Source organism: Phyllobates terribilis, unplaced genomic scaffold (genome assembly GCF_046119375.1).
Source record: "Phyllobates terribilis strain yellow unplaced genomic scaffold, ASM4611937v1 Scaffold_13__5_contigs__length_258822181, whole genome shotgun sequence".
NCBI lineage: Eukaryota > Metazoa > Chordata > Amphibia > Anura > Dendrobatidae > Phyllobates > Phyllobates terribilis.
In genome coordinates this window covers 10244023-10267621 of record NW_027362773.1, presented here as the reverse complement: position 1 = coordinate 10267621, position 23599 = coordinate 10244023, and positions in this window count along the sequence as shown.

The following is a 23599-nucleotide window of genomic DNA, read 5'->3' as shown; positions in this document are numbered from 1 at the left end:
CCAAATGCATGGGGCATGTCATGGGGGCCCTACGTGCATGCCACAAGTCACGGGTACCCAATATGCAAACCGCATGTCATGGGGGCCCCACTTGCATACAGCATGTCATAGGGGGCCCCAAATTTATGCCGCATGTCATGATGGCCCCAAATGCATGCCTCATGTCATGGGGGACCCAAATGCATGCCGCATGTCATGGGGGCCCCAAATTCATGCCGCATGTCATGGGGGCCCCACGTGCATGGCGCATGTCATGGGTACTCCAAATGAATGCCGAATATCATGTGGGCCCCAAATGCATGCCCCGGGTCATGGGGGCCCCACGTGTTTACCGAATGGCATGGGGGCCCCAAATGCATGCCGCATGCCATGGGGGCCCAAATGCATGCCGCATGTCTTGTGGGCCCCAAATGCATGGGGCATGTCATGGGGGCCCTACGTGCATGCCACAAGTCACGGGTACCCAATATGCAAACCGCATGTCATGGGGGCCCCACTTGCATACAGCATGTCATAGGGGGCCCCAAATGTATGCCGCATGTCATTATGGCCCCAAATGCATGCCTCATGTCATGGGGGCCAAAAATGCATTCAGCATGTTATGGGGGCCCCAAATGCACGCTGCATGTCATGGGGGACCCAAATGCATGCCGCATGTCATGGGGGCCCCAAATGTATGCTGCATGTCATGGGGGCCCCAAATGCATTCTGCATGTCATGGGGGCCCCAAATGTGTGCCACATGTCATGGGGGCCCCAAATATGTGCCGCATATCATGGGGGCCCGACGTGCATGGCGCATGTCATGTGGGCCCCAAATGCATGTCGCATATCATAGGGGTCCCACGTGCATGCTGCATGCCATGTGTACACCAAATGCATGCCGCATGTCATGGGAGCCCCAAATGCATGTCGCTTGTCATGGGGGCCCCAAATACGCGCTGCATGTCAAGGGGGCCGAACGTGCCTGCCGCATGTCAGGGGGGGCCCAAATGCATGCCGCATGTCATGGGGTCCCCACGTGCATTACGCATGTCATGGGGGCTCTACATGCATGACACATGTCATGGGGGCCCCACGTGCATGCCTCATGTGATAGGGTCCCCAAAATCTTGCCGCATATCATGGGGGCCCCAAATGTATATCGTATGTCATGGGGGCCCCAAATGTATGCGGCATGTCATGGGGGCCCCGCATGCATGCAGCATGTCATGGGGCCCCGCATGCATGCGGCATGTCATGGGGGCCTCACGTGCATGCAGTGTGTCATGGGGGCCACAAGTGCATGCCGCATGTCATGGGGCCCCAAATGTATGGCGCATGTCATGGGGGCCCCACGTGCATGCAGCGTGTCATGGGGGCCACAAGTTCATGCCGCATGTCATGGGGGCCCCAAATGTATGGCGCATGTCATGGGGGCCCCAAATGCATTCTGCATGTCATAGGGGCCCCAAATGTATACCACATGTCATGGGGCCCCAAATGCATGCCGCATGTCATGGGAGCCCCAAATGCATGATGCATGTCATGTGGTCCCCACGTGCATTCCACATGTCATGGGGGCCCAACATGCATGCCGCATGTTATGGGGGCTACAAGTGCATGCCGCAAGTCATGGGGGGCCCAAATGCATGCCGCATGTCATGGGGGCTGTACTTGCATACAGCATGTCATGGGGGCCCCAAATGCATGCCGCATGTCATGTGGGTGCCCACATGCATGGCGCATGTCATGGGGGCCCCTCATGCATGCCGCATGTCATGGGGGCCCAAATTCATGCTGCATGTCATGGGGTCCGCACGTGCATTCCGCATATCATGGGGGTTCCATAAGCATACCGCATGTCATGGGGGTCCCATGTGCATGCCGCATGTCATGGGTGTCCCAAATGTATGCCGCATGTCATGGGGGCCCCTAATACGTGCCGCATGTCATGGGGGCCCGACGTGCATGCCGCATGTCATGCGGTCCCCGAATGCATGCCGCATGTCATGGGGTCCCCAAATGCAAGCCACATGTCATAGGGGGCCCCAAATGTATGACACATGTCATGATGGCCCCAAATGCATGCCTCATGTCATGAGGGCCCAAAATGCATGAAGCATGTAATGGGGAGCCCAAATGCACGCTGCATGTCATGGGGGCCCGAAATGCATACCGCATGTCATGGGGGCCCCACATGCATGCCGCATGTCACGGGGGCCGAACATGCATGCCGCGTGTCATGGGGCCCCCAAATTCATGCCGCATGTCATGGGGGCCCCAAATGCATGCCGCATGTCACAGGGGCCACAAATACATGCCCCATGTCATGGGGGCCCCACGTGCATGCCGCATGTCAGGGTGGTCCCACATGCATGCCGCGTGTAATGGGGGCCCCAAATGCGTGCCGCATGTCATGGGGGCCCCACGTGAATGCCGCATGTCATGGGGACCCCAAATGGATGCCGCATGTCATGGGGGCCCCAAATACATGCCCAATGTCATGGGGGCCCCAAATGGAGGGGTATGTCATGGGGGGCCCAAATGTATGCCACATGTCATGTGGGCCCCAAATGCATGCCCCAGGTCATGGGGGCCCCACGTGCTTCCCGAATGGCATGGGGGCCCCAAATGCATGCCGCATGTCATGGGGGCCCAAATGCATGCCGCATGTCTTGTGGGTCCCAAATGCATGGGGCATGTCATGGGGGCCCTACGTGCATGCCACAAGTCACGGGTACCCAATATGCAAACCGCATGTCATGGGGGCCCCACTTGCATACAGCATGTCATAGGGGGCCCCAAATTTATGCCGCATGTCATGATGGCCCCAAATGCATGCCTCATGTCATGGGGGACCCAAATGCATGCCGCATGTCATGGGGGCCCCAAATTCATGCCGCATGTCATGGGGGCCCCACGTGCATGGCGCATGTCATGGGTACTCCAAATGAATGCCGAATATCATGTGGGCCCCAAATGCATGCCCCGGGTCATGGGGGCCCCACGTGTTTACCGAATGGCATGGGGGCCCCAAATGCATGCCGCATGCCATGGGGGCCCAAATGCATGCCGCATGTCTTGTGGGCCCCAAATGCATGGGGCATGTCATGGGGGCCCTACGTGCATGCCACAAGTCACGGGTACCCAATATGCAAACCGCATGTCATGGGGGCCCCACTTGCATACAGCATGTCATAGGGGGCCCCAAATGTATGCCGCATGTCATTATGGCCCCAAATGCATGCCTCATGTCATGGGGGCCAAAAATGCATTCAGCATGTTATGGGGGCCCCAAATGCACGCTGCATGTCATGGGGGACCCAAATGCATGCCGCATGTCATGGGGGCCCCAAATGTATGCTGCATGTCATGGGGGCCCCAAATGCATTCTGCATGTCATGGGGGCCCCAAATGTGTGCCACATGTCATGGGGGCCCCAAATATGTGCCGCATATCATGGGGGCCCGACGTGCATGGCGCATGTCATGTGGGCCCCAAATGCATGTCGCATATCATAGGGGTCCCACGTGCATGCTGCATGCCATGTGTACACCAAATGCATGCCGCATGTCATGGGAGCCCCAAATGCATGTCGCTTGTCATGGGGGCCCCAAATACGCGCTGCATGTCAAGGGGGCCGAACGTGCCTGCCGCATGTCAGGGGGGGCCCAAATGCATGCCGCATGTCATGGGGTCCCCACGTGCATTACGCATGTCATGGGGGCTCTACATGCATGACACATGTCATGGGGGCCCCACGTGCATGCCTCATGTGATAGGGTCCCCAAAATCTTGCCGCATATCATGGGGGCCCCAAATGTATATCGTATGTCATGGGGGCCCCAAATGTATGCGGCATGTCATGGGGGCCCCGCATGCATGCAGCATGTCATGGGGCCCCGCATGCATGCGGCATGTCATGGGGGCCTCACGTGCATGCAGTGTGTCATGGGGGCCACAAGTGCATGCCGCATGTCATGGGGCCCCAAATGTATGGCGCATGTCATGGGGGCCCCACGTGCATGCAGCGTGTCATGGGGGCCACAAGTTCATGCCGCATGTCATGGGGGCCCCAAATGTATGGCGCATGTCATGGGGGCCCCAAATGCATTCTGCATGTCATAGGGGCCCCAAATGTATACCACATGTCATGGGGCCCCAAATGCATGCCGCATGTCATGGGAGCCCCAAATGCATGATGCATGTCATGTGGTCCCCACGTGCATTCCACATGTCATGGGGGCCCAACATGCATGCCGCATGTTATGGGGGCTACAAGTGCATGCCGCATGTCATGGGGGCCCCAAATGTATGCCGTATGTCATGGGGGCCCCAAATGCATTCTGCATTTCATGGGGGCCCCAAATTCATGCCCCATGTCATATGGGCCCCACGTGTATGCCGCATTCCATGTGTACCCCTGATGCATGCCGCATGTCATGGGGGTCCCAAATGCATGTCGCATGTCATGGGGGCCCCTAATGCTTGCCGCATGTCATGGGGGACCCAAATGCATTAAACATGTCATGGGGGCCCCAAATACGTGCCGCATGTCAGGGGGGCCCCAAATGCATGCCGCATGTCATGGGGTCCCCACGTGCATTCTGCATGTCATGGGGGCTCTATATGCCTCATGTGATAGGGGCCCCAAATGCATGCCTCATGTCATGGGGGCCAAAAATGCATTCAGCATGTTATGGGGGCCCCAAATGCACGCTGCATGTCATGGGGGACCCAAATGCATGCCGCATGTCATGGGGGCCCCAAATGTATGCTGCATGTCATGGGGGCCCCAAATGCATTCTGCATGTCATGGGGGCCCCAAATGTATGCCACATGTCATGGGGGCCCCAAATATGTGCCGCATATCATGGGGGCCCGACGTGCATGGCGCATGTCATGTGGGCCCCAAATGCATGTCGCATATCATAGGGGTCCCACGTGCATGCTGCATGCCATGTGTACACCAAATGCATGCCGCATGTCATGGGAGCCCCAAATGCATGTCGCTTGTCATGGGGGCCCCAAATACGCGCTGCATGTCAAGGGGGCCGAACGTGCCTGCCGCATGTCAGGGGGGGCCCAAATGCATGCCGCATGTCATGGGGTCCCCACGTGCATTACGCATGTCATGGGGGCTCTACATGCATGACACATGTCATGGGGGCCCCACGTGCATGCCTCATGTGATAGGGTCCCCAAAATCTTGCCGCATATCATGGGGGCCCCAAATGTATATCGTATGTCATGGGGGCCCCAAATGTATGCGGCATGTCATGGGGGCCCCGCATGCATGCAGCATGTCATGGGGCCCCGCATGCATGCGGCATGTCATGGGGGCCTCACGTGCATGCAGTGTGTCATGGGGGCCACAAGTGCATGCCGCATGTCATGGGGCCCCAAATGTATGGCGCATGTCATGGGGGCCCCACGTGCATGCAGCGTGTCATGGGGGCCACAAGTTCATGCCGCATGTCATGGGGGCCCCAAATGTATGGCGCATGTCATGGGGGCCCCAAATGCATTCTGCATGTCATAGGGGCCCCAAATGTATACCACATGTCATGGGGCCCCAAATGCATGCCGCATGTCATGGGAGCCCCAAATGCATGATGCATGTCATGTGGTCCCCACGTGCATTCCACATGTCATGGGGGCCCAACATGCATGCCGCATGTTATGGGGGCTACAAGTGCATGCCGCATGTCATGGGGGCCCCAAATGTATGCCGTATGTCATGGGGGCCCCAAATGCATTCTGCATTTCATGGGGGCCCCAAATTCATGCCCCATGTCATATGGGCCCCACGTGTATGCCGCATTCCATGTGTACCCCTGATGCATGCCGCATGTCATGGGGGTCCCAAATGCATGTCGCATGTCATGGGGGCCCCTAATGCTTGCCGCATGTCATGGGGGACCCAAATGCATTAAACATGTCATGGGGGCCCCAAATACGTGCCGCATGTCAGGGGGGCCCCAAATGCATGCCGCATGTCATGGGGTCCCCACGTGCATTCTGCATGTCATGGGGGCTCTATATGCCTCATGTGATAGGGGCCCCAAATGTATGCCGCTTGTCATGGGGGCCCCAAATGCATTCTGCATGTCATGGGGGCCCCAAATGCATGCCGTATGTCATGGGAGCCCCAAATGCATGCTACATGTCATGGGGGCACCAAATGCATGCCGCATGTCATGGGTCCCCACATGCATTCCGCATGTCATGGGGGCCACAAGTGCAAGCCGCATGTCATGGGGCCCCCAAATGTATGACGCATGTCATGGGGGCCCCAAATGTATTCTGCATGTCATGGGGGCACCAAATGCATGCCGCATGTCATGGGGTCCCCACATCCATTCCGCATGTCATGGGGGCTCCAAATACGTGCCGCATGTCATGGGGGCCCTACGTGCATGCCACAAGTCACGGGTACCCCATATGCAAACCGCATGTCATGGGGGCCCCACATGCATTCCCCATGTCATGTGGGCCCCAAATGCATGCTGCATGTCATGGTGACCCCACGTGCATGCCGCATGTCATGGGGGTACGAAATGCATGCTGCATGTCATGTGGGCCCCAAATGCATGCCGCATGTCATGGGGGCTCCACATGCATGCCGCATGTCATGGGGGCCCAAAATGCATGCTGTATGTCATGGGTGCCCCACATGCATGCCGCATGTCATGGGGTCCCCAAATGCATGCCACATGTCATGGGGGCCCCAAATATGTGCCGCATGTCATTGGGGCCCCACGTGCATTCCGCATGTCAGGGGGGGCCCAAATGCATGCCTCATGTCATGGGGTCCCCACGTACATTCCGCTTGTCATGGGGGCTCTACATACATGCCGCATGTCATGGGGGCCCTACGTGCATGCGGCATGTCATGGGGGACCCACATGCATGCCGCTTGTCATGGGGGCCACAATTGCATGCCGCATGTCATGGGGGCCCCAAATGTATGCCGCATGTCATGGGGGCCCCAAATGCATGCCACATGTCATGGGAGCCCCAAATGCATGCTGCATGTCATGTGGGCCCCAAATACATGCCGCATGTCATGGGGTCCCCACGTGCATTTCGCATGTCATGGAGGCCCCACATGCATTCCGCATGTCATGGGGGCCCCACATGCATGCCACGTGTCATGGGGGCCCCAAATGCATGCCGCATGTCATGGGGGCCCCACATGCATGGCGCATGTTATGGGGGCCCCACATGCATGCCACATGTCATGGGGGCTCCAAATACGTGCCGCATGTCATGGGGCCGCATGTCATGGGGGCCCCACATGCATGGCGCATGTTATGGGGGCCCCACATGCATGCCACATGTCATGGGGGCTCCAAATACGTGCCGCATGTCATGGGGGCCCCAAAACGCATGCCGCATGTCATGGGTGCCCCAAATGCATGCCGCATGTCATGGGTGCCCTACGTGCATGCCACAAGTCATGGGGGCCCCATTTGCAAACCGTATGTCATGGGGTCCCATGCCGCAGATTATGAAGGCCCCAAATGCATGTGACATGTCATGGGGGCCCCACATGCATGCCGCGTGTCATGGGGGCCACAAGTGCATGCCGCATGTCATGGGGGCCCCAAATGTATGCCGCATGTCATGGGGGCCCCAAATGCATTCTGCATGTCATGGAGTACCCACGTGCATTAAGCATGTCATGGGGGCTCAACATGCATGCCGCATGTCATGGGGGCCCCAAATGTATGTCACATGTCATGGGGGCCCCAAATGCACGCCGCATGTCATGGGGGCTCCAAATGTATGTCGCATGTCATTGGGGGCCCAAAATGCATGCCGCATGTCATGAGTGCCCCAAATGCACGCTGCATGTCATGGGGTCCCAAATGCTTGCCGCATGCCATGGGGGCCCCACATGCATTCCCCATGTCATGGGGGCCCCAAATGCATGCCTTATGTCATGGGGGCCCCAAATGTATGCCGCATGTCATGGGGGCCCCAAATGCATGCCTTATGTCATGGGGGCCCCATATGTTCGACGCATGTCATGGGGGCCCCAAAAATGTGCCGCATGTCATGGGTACCCAACCTGCATGTGGCATGTCATGTGGGCCCCAAATGCATGCCACATGTCTTGGGGGGCCCACATGCATGCTGCATGTCATGGGGGCCCCAAATGCATACCGCGTTTCATGGGGGCCCCAAATACGTGTTGCATGTCATGGGGGCCCCACATGCATGGTGCATGTCATGGGGGCCCCACATACCTGCCGCATGTCATGGGCATCCACATGCCTGCCGCATGTCATGGGCATCCACGTTCATGCCGTATGTCATTGGGGCCACAAATGCATGCCGCATGTCTTGGTGGCACCACGTGCATGACTCATGTCAGGGGGGCCCCAAATTAACGCCGCATGTCATGATGGGGCCCACGTGAATGCCGCATGTTATGGGGGCCCAAATGCATGCCGCATGTCATGGGGGCCCCACATGCATGCCGCATGTCATGGGGGCCCCAAATGCATGCCTCATGTCATTGGGTGCCCTACGTGCATGCCGCATTTCAGGGGGGCCCACATGCATGCCGCATGTCATTGGGGCCCCACATGCATGCCACGTGTTATGTGGGCCCCAAATGCATGTCTCATGTCATGGGGTCCCCACATGCATGCCGCATGTCATGGACACCCCACATGCATGCCGCATGTCACGGGGGCCCCACATGCATGGCGCATGTCATGGGGGCCCCACATGCATGGCGCATGTCATGGCGGCCCCACATGCATGCCGCATGTCTTGGTGGACCCAAATTCATGCTGCATGTCATGGGGGCCCCAAATTCATGCTGCATGTCATGTCGGCTCCACATGCAAACCACATGTCATGGGGTGCCCCATGTGCATGCCGCATGTCATGCGAGCCCCAAATGCAAGCCTCATGTCATGGAGGCCCCAAATGTATGCCGAATGTCATGGGGGCCCCAAATACATTGAGCATGTGATCGGGGCCCCAAATGTATGCCGCATGTCATGGGGGCCCCAAATATGTGCCGTAAGACATGGGGGCCCGACGTGCATGCCGCATGTCATGGGGGCCCCACATACATGCCTCATGTCACGGGGGCAAAACTTGCATGCCGAGAGTCATGGGGGCCCCAAATTCATGCCGCATGTCATGGGGGCCCCAAATGCATGCCGCATGTCATGGGGGCCACAAATACATGCCGCATGTCATGGGGGCCCCACATGCGTGCCGCAAGTCAGGGGGGCACCACATGCATGCCGCATGTCATTGGGGCCCCAAATGCATGCCGCATATCATTGGGGCCCCAAATGCATGCCGCATGTCATGGGGGACCCACTTGAATGCCGCATGTCATGGGGACCCCAAATGCATGCCGCATGTCATGGGGGCCCCAAATACATGCCGCATGTCATGGGGGCCCCACATGCGTGCCGCATGTCAGGGGGGCACCACATGCATGCCGCATGTCATTGGGGCCCCAAATGCATGCCGCATATCATTGGGGCCCCAAATGCATGACGCATTTCATGGGGGACCCACGTGAATGCCGCATGTCATGGGGACCCCAAATGCATGCGGCATGTCATGGGGGCCCCAAATACATGCCCCTTGTAATGGGGGCCCCAAATGCATGGGCATTTCATGGGGGCCCCACGTGCAAGCCGCATGTCATGGGGGCCCAACGTGCATGCCGCATGTCATCGGGGCCTCAAATGCTTGACGCATGTCAAGGGGGCCCCACATGCATGCCGCATGTCATGAGGGCTCCACATGCTTGCCGCATGTCATGGGGGCCCAACATGCATTATCTATGTCATGGGGGCCCCAAATGCATGCTGCATGTCATGGGAGCCCCAAATGCATGCTGCATGTCATGTGGTCCCCACATGCATTCCGCATGTCATGGGGGCCCCACATGCATGCCGCATGTTATGGGGGCCCAAAATGCATGCCGCATGTCAAGGGGCCCCACATGCATGCCGCATGTTATTGTGGCCCCACATTCATGCCGCATGTCATCGTGGCCCCAAATGCAAGCATATGTCATGGGGGCCCCAATGCATGCCGCATGTCATGGGGTCCCCAAATACAAGCCGCATGTCATATGGGGCCCCAAATGTATGCCTCATGTCATGATGGCCCCAAATGCATGCCGCATGTCATGGGGGGCCCAAATGCATGCCGCATGTCATGGGGGCCCCACATGTATGGCGCATGTCACGGGGGCCGAGCATGCATGCCGCGTGTCATGGGGCCCCAAATTCATGCCACATGTCTTAGGGGCCCATGTTCATGCCGCATGTCATGGGGGCCCCAAATGCATGCCGCATGTCATGGGGGCCCCACGTGCATGCCACAAGTCATTGGGGGCCCAAATGCATGCCGCATGTCATGGGGGCCCCTCGTGCATTAAGCATGTCATGGGGGCTCAACATGCATGCTGCATGTCATGGGGTCCCCAAATGTATGTCACATGTCATGGGGGCCCCAAATGCATGCCGCATGTCATGGTGGCTCCAAATGTATGTCGCATGTCATTGGGGGCCCAAAATGCATGCCGCATGTCATGAGTGCCCCAAATACATGCCCCTTGTAATGGGGGCCCCAAATGCATGGGCATGTCATGGGAGCCCCACGTGCAAGCCGCATGTCATGGGGGCCCAACGTGCATGCCGCATGTCATGGGGGCCTGAAATGCTTGACGCATGTCAAGGGGGCCCCACATGCATGCCGCATGTCATGAGGGCTCCACATGCTTGCCGCATGTCATGGGGGCCCAACATGCATTATCTATGTCATGGGGGCCCCAAATGCATGCTGCATGTCATGGGAGCCCCAAATGCATGCTGCATGTCATGTGGTCCCCACGTGCATTCCGCATGTCATGGGGGCCCCACATGCATGCCGCATGTCATGGGGGCCCCACATGTATGGCGCATGTCACGGGGGCCGAGCATGCATGCCGCGTGTCATGGGGCCCCAAATTCATGCCACATGTCTTAGGGGCCCATGTTCATGCCGCATGTCATGGGGGCCCCAAATGCATGCCGCATGTCATGGGGGCCCCACGTGCATGCCACAAGTCATTGGGGGCCCAAATGCATGCCGCATGTCATGGGGGCCCCTCGTGCATTAAGCATGTCATGGGGGCTCAACATGCATGCTGCATGTCATGGGGTCCCCAAATGTATGTCACATGTCATGGGGGCCCCAAATGCATGCCGCATGTCATGGTGGCTCCAAATGTATGTCGCATGTCATTGGGGGCCCAAAATGCATGCCGCATGTCATGAGTGCCCCAAATGCATGCCGCATATCATTGGGGCCCCAAATGCATGCCGCATGTCATGGGGGTCCCAAATACATGCACCTTGTAATGGGGGCCCCAAATGCATGGGCATGTCATGGGAGCCCCACGTGCAAGCCGCATGTCATGGGGGCCCAACGTGCATGCCGCATGTCATGGGGGCCTCAAATGCATGACGCATGTCAAGGGGGCCCCACATGCATTCCGCATGTCATGAGGGCTCCACATGTTTGCCGCATGTCATGGGGGCCCAACATGCATTATCTATGTCATGGGGGCCCCAAATGCATGCTGCATGTCATGGGAGGCCCAAATGCATGCTGCATGTCATCTGGTCCCCCGTGCATTCCGCATGTCATTGGGGGCCAAACATGCATGCCGCATGTTATGGGGGCCCCAAAAGCATGCCGCATGTCATGGGGGCCCCAAATGTATGTTGCATGCCATTGGGGGCCCAAAATGCATGCCGCATGTCATGGGGGCCCAAATGCGTGCCACATGTCATGGGGGGCCCTCGTGGATGCCACATGTCATGAGGGCCCCAAGTGCATGACGCATGTCATGAGAGCCACAAATACGTGCCGCATATCACGGGGGCCCCAAATGCATGCCGCATGTCAAGGGGGCCCCACATGCATGCCGCATGTCATGGGGGCTTCACATTCATGCCGCATGTCATCGTGGCCCCAAATGCATGCATATGTCATGGGGGCCCCAAATGCATGCCGCATGTCATGGGGTCCCCAAATGCAAGCCGCATGTCATAGGGGGCCCCAAATGTATGCCTCATGTCATAATGGCCCCAAATGCATGCCGCATGTCATGGGGGGCCCAAATGCTTGACGCATGTCAAGGGGGCCCCACATGCATGCCGCATGTCATGAGGGCTCCACATGCTTGCCGCATGTCATGGGGGCCCAACATGCATTATCTATGTCATGGGGGCCCCAAATGCATGCTGCATGTCATGGGAGCCCAAAATGCATGCCGCATGTCAAGGGGCCCCACATGCATGCCGCATGTTATGGTGGCCCCACATTCATGCCGCATGTCATCGTGGCCCCAAATGCATGCATATGTCATGGGGGCCCCAATGCATGCCGCATGTCATGGGGTCCCCAAATACAAGCCGCATGTCATAGGGGGCCCCAAATGTATGCCTCATGTCATGATGGCCCCAAATGCATGCCGCATGTCATGGGGGGCCCAAATGCATGCCGCATGTCATGGGGGCCCCACATGTATGGCGCATGTCACGGGGGCCGAGCATGCATGCCGCGTGTCATGGGGCCCCAAATTCATGCCACATGTCTTAGGGGCCCATGTTCATGCCGCATGTCATGGGGGCCCCAAATGCATGCCGCATGTCATGGGGGCCCCACGTGCATGCCACAAGTCATTGGGGGCCCAAATGCATGCCGCATGTCATGGGGGCCCCTCGTGCATTAAGCATGTCATGGGGGCTCAACATGCATGCTGCATGTCATGGGGTCCCCAAATGTATGTCACATGTCATGGGGGCCCCAAATGCATGCCGCATGTCATGGTGGCTCCAAATGTATGTCGCATGTCATTGGGGGCCCAAAATGCATGCCGCATGTCATGAGTGCCCCAAATGCATGCCGCATATCATTGGGGCCCCAAATGCATGCCGCATGTCATGGGGGTCCCAAATACATGCCCCTTGTAATGGGGGCCCCAAATGCATGGGCATGTCATGGGAGCCCCACGTGCAAGCCGCATGTCATGGGGGCCCAACGTGCATGCCGCATGTCATGGGGGCCTCAAATGCATGACGCATGTCAAGGGGGCCCCACATGCATTCCGCATGTCATGAGGGCTCCACATGTTTGCCGCATGTCATGGGGGCCCAACATGCATTATCTATGTCATGGGGGCCCCAAATGCATGCTGCATGTCATGGGAGGCCCAAATGCATGCTGCATGTCATCTGGTCCCCCGTGCATTCCGCATGTCATTGGGGGCCAAACATGCATGCCGCATGTTATGGGGGCCCCAAAAGCATGCCGCATGTCATGGGGGCCCCAAATGTATGTTGCATGCCATTGGGGCCCAAAATGCATGCCGCATGTCATGGGGGCCCAAATGCGTGCCACATGTCATGGGGGGCCCTCGTGGATGCCACATGTCATGAGGGCCCCAAGTGCATGACGCATGTCATGAGAGCCACAAATACGTGCCGCATATCACGGGGGCCCCAAATGCATGCCGCATGTCAAGGGGGCCCCACATGCATGCCGCATGTCATGGGGGCTTCACATTCATGCCGCATGTCATCGTGGCCCCAAATGCATGCATATGTCATGGGGGCCCCAAATGCATGCCGCATGTCATGGGGTCCCCAAATGCAAGCCGCATGTCATAGGGGGCCCCAAATGTATGCCTCATGTCATAATGGCCCCAAATGCATGCCGCATGTCATGGGGGGCCCAAATGCTTGACGCATGTCAAGGGGGCCCCACATGCATGCCGCATGTCATGAGGGCTCCACATGCTTGCCGCATGTCATGGGGGCCCAACATGCATTATCTATGTCATGGGGGCCCCAAATGCATGCTGCATGTCATGGGAGCCCAAAATGCATGCCGCATGTCAAGGGGCCCCACATGCATGCCGCATGTTATGGTGGCCCCACATTCATGCCGCATGTCATCGTGGCCCCAAATGCATGCATATGTCATGGGGGCCCCAATGCATGCCGCATGTCATGGGGTCCCCAAATACAAGCCGCATGTCATAGGGGGCCCCAAATGTATGCCTCATGTCATGATGGCCCCAAATGCATGCCGCATGTCATGGGGGGCCCAAATGCATGCCGCATGTCATGGGGGCCCCACATGTATGGCGCATGTCACGGGGGCCGAGCATGCATGCCGCGTGTCATGGGGCCCCAAATTCATGCCACATGTCTTAGGGGCCCATGTTCATGCCGCATGTCATGGGGGCCCCAAATGCATGCCGCATGTCATGGGGGCCCCACGTGCATGCCACAAGTCATTGGGGGCCCAAATGCATGCCGCATGTCATGGGGGCCCCTCGTGCATTAAGCATGTCATGGGGGCTCAACATGCATGCTGCATGTCATGGGGTCCCCAAATGTATGTCACATGTCATGGGGGCCCCAAATGCATGCCGCATGTCATGGTGGCTCCAAATGTATGTCGCATGTCATTGGGGGCCCAAAATGCATGCCGCATGTCATGAGTGCCCCAAATGCATGCCGCATATCATTGGGGCCCCAAATGCATGCCGCATGTCATGGGGGTCCCAAATACATGCCCCTTGTAATGGGGGCCCCAAATGCATGGGCATGTCATGGGAGCCCCACGTGCAAGCCGCATGTCATGGGGGCCCAACGTGCATGCCGCATGTCATGGGGGCCTCAAATGCATGACGCATGTCAAGGGGGCCCCACATGCATTCCGCATGTCATGAGGGCTCCACATGTTTGCCGCATGTCATGGGGGCCCAACATGCATTATCTATGTCATGGGGGCCCCAAATGCATGCTGCATGTCATGGGAGGCCCAAATGCATGCTGCATGTCATCTGGTCCCCCGTGCATTCCGCATGTCATTGGGGGCCAAACATGCATGCCGCATGTTATGGGGGCCCCAAAAGCATGCCGCATGTCATGGGGGCCCCAAATGTATGTTGCATGCCATTGGGGGCCCAAAATGCATGCCGCATGTCATGGGGGCCCAAATGCGTGCCACATGTCATGGGGGGCCCTCGTGGATGCCACATGTCATGAGGGCCCCAAGTGCATGACGCATGTCATGAGAGCCACAAATACGTGCCGCATATCACGGGGGCCCCAAATGCATGCCGCATGTCAAGGGGGCCCCACATGCATGCCGCATGTCATGGGGGCGTCACATTCATGCCGCATGTCATCGTGGCCCCAAATGCATGCATATGTCATGGGGGCCCCAAATGCATGCCGCATGTCATGGGGTCCCCAAATGCAAGCCGCATGTCATAGGGGGCCCCAAATGTATGCCGCATGTCATGGGGGCCCCAAATGCTTGCCGCATGTCATGGGGGCCCCATGTGCATGCCACAAGTCATGGGGGGCCCAAATGCATGCCGCATGTCATGGGGGCCCCACTTGCATACAGCATGTCATGGGGAAACCAAATGCATGCCGCAAGTCATGGGGGGCCCAAATGCATGCCGCATGTCATGGGGGCCCCACTTGCATACAGCATGTCATAGGGGTGCCCAAATGTATGCCGCATGTCATGATGGCCCCAAATGCATGCCTCATGTCATGGGGGCCAAAAATGCATTCAGCATGTTATGGGGGCCCCAAATGCACGCTGCATGTCATGGGGGACCCAAATGCATGCCGCATGTCATGGGGGCCCAAAATGCATGCCGCATGTCATGGGGGTCCCACATGCAAGGCGCATGTCACGGGGGCCGAACATGCATGCCGCGTGTCATTGGGCCCCAAATTCATGCCACATGTCTGTGGGGCCCCATGTGCATGCCGCATGTCATGGGGGCCCCAAATGCATGCCGTATGTCATGGGGCCCCACATGCCTGCCGCATGTCATGGTGGCCCATGTTCATGCCGCATGTCATGGGGTCCCCAAATGCATGCCGCATGTCATGGTGGCCCCACGTGCATGTCACATGTGATGGGTTCCCCAAATGCATGCCGCATGTCATGGGGGCCCCACGTGCATGTCGCAAGTCATGGGGGGCCCAAATGCATTTCGCATGTCATGGGGGCCCCACTTGCATACAGCATGTCATGGGGGAACCAAATGCATGCCGCAAGTCATGGGGGGCCCAAATGCATGCTGCATGTCATGGGGGCCCCACTTGCATACAGCATGTCATAGGGGTCCCCAAATGTATGCCGCATGTCATTATGGCCCCAAATGCATGCTTCATGTCATGGGGGCCAAAAATGCATTCAGCATGTTATGGGGGCCCCAAATGCACGCTGCTTGTCATGGGGGACCCAAATGCATGCCGCATGTCATGGGGGCCCCAAATGCATGCCACATGTCATGGGGGCCCCACATGCATGGCGCATGTCACGGGGGCCGAACATGCATGGCGCGTGTCATGGGGCCCCAAATTCATGCCACATGTTTTGGGGGCCCCACGTGCATGCCGCATGTCATGGGGGCCCCAAATGCATGCCGTAAGTCATGGGGCCCAACATGCCTGCTGCATGTCATGGGGGCCCATGTTCATGCCGCATGTCATGGGGTCCCCAAATGCATGCCGCATGTCATGGTGGCCCCACGTGCATGCCACATGTCATGGGGGCCCCAAATGCATGTCGCATGTCATGGGGGCCCCACGTGCATGTCGCAAGTCATGGGGGGCCCAAATGCATGCCGCATGTCATGGGGGCCTTACTTGCATACAGCATGTCATGGTGTCCCCAAATGCATGCCGCATGTCATGTTGGGGGCCCACATGCATGGCGCATGTCATGGGGGCCCCTCATGCATGGCACATGGCATGGGGGCCCCACATGCATGCTGCGTGTCATGGGGGACTCACATACATGCCGCATGTCATGGGGGCCCAAATTCATGCTGCATGTCTTGGGGTCCCCACGTGCATTCCGCATATCATGGGGGCTCCACATGCATACCGCATGTCATGGGGGTCCCATGTGCATGCCGCATGTCATGGGTGCACCAAATGTATGCCACATGTCATATGGGCCCCTAATACGTGACTCATGTCATGGGGGCCCGACATGCATGCCACAAGTCATGGGGGGCCCAAATGCATGCCGCATGTCATGGGGGCCCCACTTGCATACAGCATGTCATGTGGGAACCAAATGCATGCCGCATGTCATGATGGCCTCAAATGCATGCCTAATGTCATGGGGGTCAAAAATGCATTCAGCATGTTATGGGGGCCCCAAATGCACGCTGCATGTCAAGGGGGACCCAAATGCATGCCGCATGTCATGGGGGCCCCAAATGCTTGCCGCATGTCATGGGGGCCCCACATGTATGGCGCATGTCACGGGGGCCGAACATGCATGCCGCGTGTCATGGGGCCCCAAATTCATGCCACATGTCTTGGGGGTACCACGTGCATGCCGCATGTCATGGGGGCCCCAAATGCATGCCGTATGTCATGGGGCCCCACATGCCTGCCACATGTCATGGGGGCCCATGTTCATGCCGCATGTCATGGGGTCCCCAAATGTATGCCTCATGTCAAGATGGCCCCAAATGCATGCCTCATGTCATGGGGGCCAAAAATGCATTCAGCATGTTATGGGGGCCCCAAATGCACGCTCCATGTCATGGGGGACCAAATGCATGCCGCATGTCATGGGGGCCCCAAATGCATGCCGCATGTCATGGGGGCCCCACATGTATGGCGCATGTCAGGGGGCCGAACATGCATGCCGCGTGTCATGGGACCCCAAATTCATGCCACATGTCTTAGGGGCCCCACGTGCATGCCGCGTGTCATGGGGCCCCAAATTCATGCCACATGTCTTGGGGGTCCCACGTGCATGCCGCATGTCATGGGGGACCCAAATGCATGCCGTATGTCATGGGGCCCCACATGCCTGCCGCATGTCATGGGGGCCCATGTTCATGCCACATGTCATGGGGTCCCCAAATGCATGCCGCATGTCATGGAGGCCCCACGTGCATGCCGCATGTCACGGGGGCCCCAAATTAATTCTGCATGTCATGGGGGCCCCTCATGCATGGCGCATGGCATGGGGGCCCCACATGCATGCTGCGTGTCATGGGGGACTCACATACATGCCGCATGTCATGGGGGCCCAAATTCATGCTGCATGTCATGGGGGCCCCAAATGCATGCTGCATGTCTTGGGGTCCCCACGTGCATTCCGCATATCATGGGGGCTCCACATGCATACCGCATGTCATGGGGGTCCCATGTGCATGCCGCATGTCATGGGTGCACCAAATGTATGCCACATGTCATGTGGGCCCCTAATAAGTGACTCATGTCATGGAGGCCCGACATGCATGCCACAAGTCATGGGGGGCCCAAATGCATGCCGCATGTCATGGGGGCCCCACTTGCATACAGCATGTCATGGGGGAACCAAATGCATGCCGCAAGTCATGGGGGCCCCAAATGTATGCCGCATGTCATGATGGCCCCAAATGCATGCCTCATGTCATGGGGGCCAAAAATGCATTCAGCATGTTATGGGGGCCCCAAATGCACGCTGCATGTCATGGGGGACCCAAATGCATGCCGCATGTCATGGAGGCCCCAATTGCTTGCCGCATGTCATGGGGGCCCCACATGTATGGCGCATGTCACTGGGGCCGAACATGCATGCCGCGTGTCATGGGGCCCCAAATTCATGCCACATGTCTTGGGGGTCCCACGTGCATGCCGCATGTCATGGGGGCCCCAAATGCATGCCGTATGTCATGGGACCCCACATGCCTGCCGCATGTCATGGGGGCCCATGTTCATGCCGCATGTCATGGGGTCCCCAAATGCATGCCGCATGTCATGGTGGCCCCACGTGCATGCCGCATGTCATGGGGGCCCCAAATGCATGCCGCATGTTATGGGGGCCCCACGTGCATGCCGCAAGTCATGGGGGGCCCAAATGCATGCCCCATGTCATGGGGGCCCCACTTGCCTGCCGCATGTCATGGTGGCCCATGTTCATGCCGCATGTCATGGGGTCCCCAAATGCATTCCGCATGTCATGGTGGCCCCACGTGCATGCCGCATGTCATGGGGGCCCCAAATGCATGCCGCATGTCACAGGGGCCACAAATACATGCCCCATGTCATGGGGGCCCCACGTGCATGCCGCATGTCAGGGTGGTCCCACATGCATGCCGCGTGTAATGGGGGCCCCAAATGCGTGCCGCATGTCATGGGGGCCCCACGTGAATGCCGCATGTCATGGGGATCCCAAATGGATGCCGCATGTCATGGGGGCCCCAAATACATGCCCAATGTCATGGGAGCCCCAAATGGAGGGGTATGTCATGGGGGGCCCAAATGTATGCCACATGTCATGTGGGCCCCAAATGCATGCCCCAGGTCATGGGGGCCCCACGTGCTTCCCGAATGGCATGGGGGCCCCAAATGCATGCCGCATGTCATGGGGGCCCAAATGCATGCCGCATGTCTTGTGGGTCCCAAATGCATGGGGCATGTCATGGGGGCCCTACGTGCATGCCACAAGTCACGGGTACCCAATATGCAAACCGCATGTCATGGGGGCCCCACTTGCATACAGCATGTCATAGGGGGCCCCAAATGTATGCCGCATGTCATGATGGCCCCAAATGCATGCCTCATGTCATGGGGTCCAAAAATGCATTCAGCATGTTATGGGGGCCCCAAATGCACGCTGCATGTCATGGGGGACCCAAATGCATGCCGCATGTCATGGGGGCCCCAAATTCATGCCGCATGTCATGGGGGCCCCACGTGCATGGCGCATGTCATGGGTACTCCAAATGAATGCCGAATATCATGTGGGCCCCAAATGCATGCCCCAGGTCATGGGGGCCCCACGTGTTTACCGAATGGCATGGGGGCCCCAAATGCATGCCGCATGCCATGGGGGCCCAAATGCATGCCGCATGTCTTGTGGGCCCCAAATGCATGGGGCATGTCATGGGGGCCCTACGTGCATGCCACAAGTCACGGGTACCCAATATGCAAACCGCATGTCATGGGGGCCCCACTTGCATACAGCATGTCATAGGGGGCCCCAAATGTATGCCGCATGTCATTATGGCCCCAAATGCATGCCTCATGTCATGGGGGCCAAAAATGCATTCAGCATGTTATGGGGGCCCCAAATGCACGCTGCATGTCATGGGGGACCCAAATGCATGCCGCATGTCATGGGGGCCCCAAATGTATGCTGCATGTCATGGGGGCCCCAAATGCATTCTGCATGTCATGGGGGCCCCAAATGTATGCCACATGTCATGGGGGCCCCAAATATGTGCCGCATATCATGGGGGCCCGACGTGCATGGCGCATGTCATGTGGGCCCCAAATGCATGTCGCATATCATAGGGGTCCCACGTGCATGCTGCATGCCATGTGTACACCAAATGCATGCCGCATGTCATGGGAGCCCCAAATGCATGTCGCTTGTCATGGGGGCCCCAAATACGCGCTGCATGTCAAGGGGGCCGAACGTGCCTGCCGCATGTCAGGGGGGGCCCAAATGCATGCCGCATGTCATGGGGTCCCCACGTGCATTACGCATGTCATGGGGGCTCTACATGCATGACACATGTCATGGGGGCCCCACGTGCATGCCTCATGTGATAGGGTCCCCAAATGTATATCGTATGTCATGGGGGCCCCAAATGTATGCGGCATGTCATGGGGGCCCCGCATGCATGCAGCATGTCATGGGGCCCCGCATGCATGCGGCATGTCATGGGGGCCTCACGTGCATGCAGTGTGTCATGGGGGCCACAAGTGCATGCCGCATGTCATGGGGCCCCAAATGTATGGCGCATGTCATGGGGGCCCCACGTGCATGCAGCGTGTCATGGGGGCCACAAGTTCATGCCGCATGTCATGGGGGCCCCAAATGTATGGCGCATGTCATGGGGGCCCCAAATGCATTCTGCATGTCATAGGGGCCCCAAATGTATACCACATGTCATGGGGCCCCAAATGCATGCCGCATGTCATGGGAGCCCCAAATGCATGATGCATGTCATGTGGTCCCCACGTGCATTCCACATGTCATGGGGGCCCAACATGCATGCCGCATGTTATGGGGGCTACAAGTGCATGCCGCATGTCATGGGGGCCCCAAATGTATGCCGTATGTCATGGGGGCCCCAAATGCATTCTGCATTTCATGGGGGCCCCAAATTCATGCCCCATGTCATATGGGCCCCACGTGTATGCCGCATTCCATGTGTACCCCTGATGCATGCCGCATGTCATGGGGGTCCCAAATGCATGTCGCATGTCATGGGGGCCCCTAATGCTTGCCGCATGTCATGGGGGACCCAAATGCATTAAACATGTCATGGGGGCCCCAAATACGTGCCGCATGTCAGGGGGGCCCCAAATGCATGCCGCATGTCATGGGGTCCCCACGTGCATTCTGCATGTCATGGGGGCTCTATATGCCTCATGTGATAGGGGCCCCAAATGTATGCCGCTTGTCATGGGGGCCCCAAATGCATTCTGCATGTCATGGGGGCCCCAAATGCATGCCGTATGTCATGGGAGCCCCAAATGCATGCTACATGTCATGGGGGCACCAAATGCATGCCGCATGTCATGGGTCCCCACATGCATTCCGCATGTCATGGGGGCCACAAGTGCAAGCCGCATGTCATGGGGCCCCCAAATGTATGACGCATGTCATGGGGGCCCCAAATGTATTCTGCATGTCATGGGGGCACCAAATGCATGCCGCATGTCATGGGGTCCCCACATCCATTCCGCATGTCATGGGGGCTCCAAATACGTGCCGCATGTCATGGGGGCCCTACGTGCATGCCACAAGTCACGGGTACCCCATATGCAAACCGCATGTCATGGGGGCCCCACATGCATTCCCCATGTCATGTGGGCCCCAAATGCATGCTGCATGTCATGGTGACCCCACGTGCATGCCGCATGTCATGGGGGTACGAAATGCATGCTGCATGTCATGTGGGCCCCAAATGCATGCCGCATGTCATGGGGGCTCCACATGCATGAAGCATGTCATTGGGGCTCCAAATGCATGCCGCATGTCATGGGGGCCCAAAATGCATGCTGTATGTCATGGGTGCCCCACATGCATGCCGCATGTCATGGGGTCCCCAAATGCATGCCACATGTCATGGGGGCCCCAAATATGTGCCGCATGTCATTGGGGCCCCACGTGCATTCCGCATGTCAGGGGGGGCCCAAATGCATGCCGCATGTCATGGGGTCCCCACGTACATTCCGCTTGTCATGGGGGCTCTACATACATGCCGCATGTCATGGGGGCCCTACGTGCATGCGGCATGTCATGGGGGACCCACATGCATGCCGCTTGTCATGGGGGCCACAATTGCATGCCGCATGTCATGGGGGCCCCAAATGTATGCCGCATGTCATGGGAGCCCCAAATGCATGCCACATGTCATGGGAGCCCCAAATGCATGCTGCATGTCATGTGGGCCCCAAATACATGCCGCATGTCATGGGGTCCCCACGTGCATTTCGCATGTCATGGAGGCCCCACATGCATTCCGCATGTCATGGGGGCCCCACATGCATGTCACGTGTCATGGGGGCCCCAAATGCATGCCGCATGTCATGGGGGCCCCACATGCATGGCGCATGTTATGGGGGCCCCACATGCATGCCACATGTCATGGGGGCTCCAAATACGTGCCGCATGTCATGGGGCCACATGTCATGGGGGCCCCACATGCATGGCGCATGTTATGGGGGCCCCACATGCATGCCACATGTCATGGGGGCTCCAAATACGTGCCGCATGTCATGGGGGCCCCAAAATGCATGCCGCATGTCATGGGTGCCCCAAATGCATGACGCATGTCATGGGTGCCCTACGTGCATGCCACAAGTCATGGGGGCCCCATTTGCAAACCGTATGTCATGGGGTCCCATGCCGCAGATTATGAAGGCCCCAAATGCATGTGACATGTCATGGGGGCCCCACATGCATGCCGCGTGTCATGGGGGCCACAAGTGCATGCCGCATGTCATGGGGGCCCCAAATGTATGCCGCATGTCATGGGGGCCCCAAATGCATTCTGCATGTCATGGAGTACCCACGTGCATTAAGCATGTCATGGGGGCTCAACATGCATGCCGCATGTCATGGGGGCCCCAAATGTATGTCACATGTCATGGGGGCCCCAAATGCACGCCGCATGTCATGGGGGCTCCAAATGTATGTCGCATGTCATTGGGGGCCCAAAATGCATGCCGCATGTCATGAGTGCCCCAAATGCACGCTGCATGTCATGGGGTCCCAAATGCTTGCCGCATGCCATGGGGGCCCCACATGCATTCCCCATGTCATGGGGGCCCCAAATGCATGCCTTATGTCATGGGGGCCCCAAATGTATGCCGCATGTCATGGGGGCCCCAAATGCATGCCTTATGTCATGGGGGCCCCATATGTTCGACGCATGTCATGGGGGCCCCAAAAATGTGCCGCATGTCATGGGTACCCAACCTGCATGTGGCATGTCATGTGGGCCCCAAATGCATGCCACATGTCTTGGGGGGCCCACATGCATGCTGCATGTCATGGGGGCCCCAAAT